Here is a 6,000-nt window from a genome sequence, read left to right on the forward strand (position 1 = left end):
TATGTCTTTGCCTCTCTCCCTGTGTCTCTCATGAATAAATAAATAAAATCTTAAAAAAAAAAAACCCTGAGCTCAAACTGGCATGAGAAGTACATACAGTTTACTCCACAGCTCCAGTAGCAAGAGCAATAGAGCTACTGAGAGAGGTCTGGTATTGACTTCCAATTTCTCATCACAAAGAATGTGGTAAACGTCCTTAGCCACTGGGACTCTGAGACTCCAGATTTCTTTTCTTCCCTCATTGTTTGAGATGAGCTGACCCACATTTTGGAGTCTCATGCCGTTTCATCCCAGCACAACTGGCCATGTTGTCTCAGATTAGAATTTATACTTGGGTCCTTGCCTCAACATAGATTCAGGTGCATTGTCATCACAGAGACCTGGCACTAGCTCTGGTGGGGAATTCTCCTGCTTACTGTATGATTTATTAGTCCATAAATGGCTTCTCTCTTTAGTGACAGGGCCACAAACCAAGAAATGCAGACACCCTCAAAGAATGGGAAAGCAAGAAGATTGCAGTTCCTGTTCCTGGAAGTTCCAGGCAGAACTTTGATTTTAGCCAGGTAAGACCTATGTCAGACTTCTAACCTCTTGAACTGTAATAACTGTTAATAAATTTGTGTTGTTTTAAGTTGCCAGAACAAAAGCTTCTGTAATTTGTTACAGAAGCCATAAGAAACTAATAGAGTATTCTTTAAAGATGAAATGGAAACACAGAAAAGGTCAGTAACTTGCTAGTAGTAAGTGGCTAGCTGGGGTCCAAACCCCAGATTTAACTACATTAGAGTGAGATTCTGGATTTAAGACATAATATAATACTTGGTAGGATTTGTCAACTATTTAATATACAAGGATTTAGGAGGTGAAGAAATCCAGGGTAACAGCAAGGTTTCTTGTTTAAGCCGCTATACAGAAGTGACTCCATTCATTGAAAGGATTCTAAGAATCAAATGAACAATTATGGAAGAGGACTGAAACATATTTGTATTTAATCTGCATGCTCAAATCCAGATTCTTCCAATCATGAAGCTCAACTATGGTAATTCCTCCTAAGGAGTAACATCATCAATGGGATCTTCTCTGTGGCTCCTCATTCAAGTGCAAGGGATGCAGAGTTGGGGTGGAGGGATGGAAAACAAGCATGAGAGAGCTTTTGTCAAACAGGGTAAATCTCTATCTTTCAAAAGAGGACTTCTCTCTTGCGTGATAATTATTAATTGGATTGGCACCTCTCTTCAATGTCATGAACTTCCCTCAAAATCAATTTATAAACCAGCTGCCTATCAAGCACTCCTAATTCAAAATCCATCTTTCAATTCACAATATAATATGAAGATTTGAAGAAACTTCTTTGGGAGAAGTTATTTAACATTCAGAAGAAATTGTCCTACTGGCTAATCTGGTGGAGATTCCCTGCCCGAGGGAAGCAATACTGTGTAAACGGAAACCCATAGGCTTTAGAATCACAGTGACCTGGATTTCGAATGCTGGTTCTACTGCTTGCTATCTGTGTGATCTTGGACACATTACTTAACATCCTTTCCTCATCTGAAAAATGAGGATATACTTACTGGGATTATTAGGAGGATTAAACAAGACACAGATATAAAGTGCCTTGAATGTAGGTACTTAACATTTCCTTTAGATTTTAAAATCAGAAAGACCTATGTTAAAAAAGAAAGAGAAAAAATTCTGCCTGAAATATATCATTACATATTGTGAAAGGTCACTTTTACACAGTACATTTTTAGCACCTCTAAGATGTGGTTTAGTCTTGGCAACTTCTTGCCAAATAAAATGGAGATCTTTGTCAGTACCACACAGTTCAGCTGATTTATTACCCAGATTCAAATTCTGGGCTCCCAAACTCTGTAGAACTTGCTGAGGTAAATGACAGCTACTCTCAACACAGGAGGGTAGAGAACAAGTTTCCACTTTTCTAGGGTCACTCAACCCAATCAGCTCATCCACAAGCATAATCCATACAAAACCAGCTCCCATGAGGTCCAGTCTAAATCCATAATTGCACTCAAAGAAATGAAGTTCAATGGGAAACATAAAATGGAAAAAAAATCAAATATTTTCCTCTCTTCTCTGGATTATCTTCCCTCCACAACTGCTCATGAGCTATGCTTTTTCTCAGAAAACCATGTTTCACTGTCTTACTTATTTTTTTTTTTAAGATTTTAGCTCTTTATTCATGAGAGACACACAGAGAGAGAGAGAGAGAGAGAGGCAAAGACACAGGCAGAGAAAGAAGTAGGCTCCATGCAGGAAGCCCAATGTGGGACTCTATCCGGGGCTCCACGATCAGGCCCTGGGCTGAAGGTGGTGCTAAACCACTGAGCGACATGGGCTGCCCTCACTCTCTTACTTTATTCAGGTCTCTGTTCAAACAGAGTTCCCTAATTTCTTTATTATTTGATAGCGTTCTCTTGGTTTTTTCCCTTCATCCTGCTTGATTTTCTTTGACAGAACTTTTTGCTATCTGAAATTATATCATAGATTTGTGTTTGAGTATAATCTGTTTCTTCTACTGTCATGTAGGCTCTAAGAAGGAAAGGGTCTGTCTCTGTTTTGTTATGTTGTTATTACCATGATTCAACTTCTGTATCACTAGCACTTAAAACTGGTCTGGGCACATAACAAGTGCTCAATAAATTTTTGTTAACTGAATGTCAAAAGATCACTTGTCTAGGATAATAATACACACTATTTATATTATTTATTGAGTCAGGCCCCCTGGAATTCTGTGAGCACTATTATTATCATTCCATTTTATAGGTGAGGAAACTGAGATTTCATGAGCTTAAGGAACTTGCCTAGAGACACACAAGTAATTAGATTAATGGGCCTTTAAGACCACTTCCAAGTCTGTGGTGACAGGAAGACACTCAGAAGACTGTATAATGTTGCAAAAAAAAACGAAACATTATAATTCTCAGGAAGTAAATTTGCCGGCTCCTCCCTAGAGCCTCAGCAGGAAATGTGTATGTAACTGAAGTAGAGGGACAGGGAGCAAACATGTTCTAAAAGAGGCAGCCTTCTCTTTTAACTGGACCATTGGGGCCTACACAGGTTGACCTTATGAAGATCCATCCTGGGGTTGTACCTGGGTGGCTCAGTGGGTTGGGCATTTGCCTTCCACTCAGGTCCGGATCCCAGTGCCCTGGGATCAAGCTCTGCCCTGCCCTGCTTCTCTCTTGCCCTTTGCCCCTCCCCCTGCACTGTCTCTCTTTCTAATAAATAAAATCTTCTTTTAAAAAATCCATCTGGGAATATGAAAAACATCCTCTACTCCAAACCTGTTCTGTTCCTGTCCAAAGACACACAGCAGATTTATTGCTCAGAAAGATGCCTTCCTATTGAGAACAGATGATATAAAGAGAAAACACTAGTTAGGTGAAGATAAGAAGCAAAGAAGCAAAGTGGCTGGGACAGTGCAAAGAAAGTAACTCAGGGCTCTCACTTTGGCAGCACATTATATTAGAAGGTAACTCCAAGTTCTGGGGTAGGTTTGCTTGAGCGTCACCTGGATTTTCAGAGAATAAGGAAAGAATGTCACTCACACACACAGCCAATTCCTCTTTTTTGAGCCCTGCGAGCCCACCCCGCATTAGGTAATTATTAGTTCATCTGATTTCCCTTGCCTCACTCTCAAGTACTTCCTAAAAGTGAATATGCTTTTTATCTCTGCAACACCAGCATCTACCAACCACAGAACTGAAAATTCAGATTCTAGTAAATATGTGTGAAATAAATGCATGCTAGAAAACAAAACTGGTTTTTGCTAATTTAAATACCAAGATAATACTTTTAAAACTTGCCATTTAAACTCTAATCGTCGGGCTCAAACATACCTTTTAGTGGAGATAAAGAACAGTTCAGAAAATCCAGGATGTCACTCTGGCCCTTAATATTCCGCATCTTGAGAAAATCTGTTAACTTCCAGACTTTACCTGAGTATGGGCGGTAACAGCTAATCTTTCTGTCGGAGGAGGTCATTGAAGGGCGGTGAATGCTGGCTGACCCATCAGCTGGCCCTCGGGGAATGCAGGCTCCTTACCCCCTCCCCTGTCCTTGGAACCTACAGACTCTGCCCACATCCCCACAGTGGGGGCCTTGTCCAAGCAGGAAGCCTTGAGAGAGGAATGTGTTGTTATGACCACCTGGATGTAACCATATGACTGAACCCAGTAAGGCCTCCATGTAAACTTTGAAGATCCTGGTGATCCCTACAGAAATCTACTTGTCTTGCGTGCACGAGACAAACCTCAGGTGTAAGTTTCCTGGTTGTTAAACCTGCCACCTATGGATCTGGAATGGCCTGCCACTCCTCATCTCTCCCTGCCCTCCTTGTGCAGGGACCAGTTTCAGATTCAGGGAAATTGCCCAGGTTGCAAACCAACACATTGCGGGGTGTCGTAAGGATGGTGGAGAGCCTTTGGCACAGGGTCTGACATGGGAAAGCTTTAGGAAAATGCGACCCACTGCCCTTAGAAAGTGTTTTTGTTCAATTATCTGAGGTTGGCCTCCTTCCAATGAGCCTTGTTGGAGCTCTGGGAGATAACCGGCTAATCATTTTCCAAGGTTTAAAAAGCTGGAAGAAAAAAAAAATATGTAACTATGTAAGGACTTAATACTTCAGCATGTCAAAAATATCATCAACAAAATTTAAACAAATAGCAAACCAGGCAAAGTATTTGCAATAAATAAAATAAGGATTTAATATTTGGGAGATCAAGACAAAAAAATGTTTAAACCCTATTTAAAACAGTAAACAATATTAACAAAAAATTCACTAAAAAGAAATCTAAGTGGCTAAAAAAACAAATTTAAAATAAAGCTTTATCCTTGTCAATAACTGAAGGACTACCTAACAAAATATTGAAATGCTATTTTTGGTATATCAAATTATTTTTAAAAAAGTGCAAACCTTTTGGAATTTGAGAGATTTTCATGGAATTCTGTGATTCCAGCAATATACACATACATGTGCATATATATATATATACATACACTATGTTTTATGGATTGTAAGATATATATTCCTAAGTTTTGAAACTAGGATCCATCCCAAACCAAGTCTTTTATATTCTGTAAAACACTGTGAATTTATAATACTATTTTCTCTCATCCACTTGTTGATGATACTATGGGTAACTTTTATTTTCTTCTTTTTAGTTTATTGTTCTCATAAATTCATAATGAATAGATTTTACTGTTCTAATAATATTTAGCAAGTAAATAATAGTAAATAATTGGCTGGCTGATCAACCATGCTAGGGAAGAAGTGCTAACATAGAAGTAAAAAAACAAAATCAAATAGTCACAGGAAGAGAAAAGAGATATAAAGCAGGGCTAGTAGTAATAACAGAAGCAATAGTTGTCCTGCCAGAAAGAGAAGGAGGAGGAAGATTATGGATTGTGTTGTGTCTCCCCAAAACATGTTGCAGTCCTAATACCCAGTACCTGTAAATGTGACCTTATTTGCAAATAGGATCTTTATAAATGATCAAGTTACAATGAAGTCATTAGGGTACCCCTCATGAATATGACTTATAAAAAGGGGAAATTTAGACTTATAGACAGACACACACCCACACAGGGAGAATGCCATGGGAAGATTAAGGCAGAGATTGGGATGATGCATCTACAAACCAAGAGACACCAAAAATTACCAGGAAACCACCAGAAGCTAGAGAAGAAGCATAGAAGAGATTCTCCCTACAGCTCCAGAAGGAACCAACCTTAATTAAGTAACCTTAATCTTGGACTTGCAGGCTTCAGAACTGTGAGACAATAATTTCTGTTGTTTAAGTCATGTCACCTGTGGTACTTTGTCACAGCAGGCCTAGAAAACTAATATTAGGGGCAAGAAGGGGAAGAGGGAGAGAAGAAAAGACAGCAATTCTTGTCAGCCTGGTAAACTGAGCTCTGGGGGAAAAAAAAGGGAAAATGTCTGCAAAACCCTAGTTTGTTATGTTAAAATAGTCAATA

At 39.1% G+C, this 6,000-nt stretch overlaps 1 protein-coding gene across 1 annotated transcript in view; it reads right to left on the bottom strand.

Moving 5' to 3' along the window:
* CPNE4 (copine 4) overlaps positions 1 to 3,988 on the bottom strand; it is a 670,646-nt gene extending 666,658 nt beyond the window's left edge. The window contains exon 1 of the mRNA XM_025448963.3: positions 3,861 to 3,988. The gene's annotated coding sequence lies outside the window, so the exon portion shown is untranslated. The remainder of the gene's footprint in view (positions 1 to 3,860) is intronic.
* Positions 3,989 to 6,000: the final 2,012 nt, after the last annotated feature.

This window comes from Canis lupus, chromosome 23 (assembly GCF_003254725.2).
Source record: "Canis lupus dingo isolate Sandy chromosome 23, ASM325472v2, whole genome shotgun sequence".
In the NCBI taxonomy this organism is placed as follows: Eukaryota; Metazoa; Chordata; class Mammalia; order Carnivora; family Canidae; genus Canis; species Canis lupus.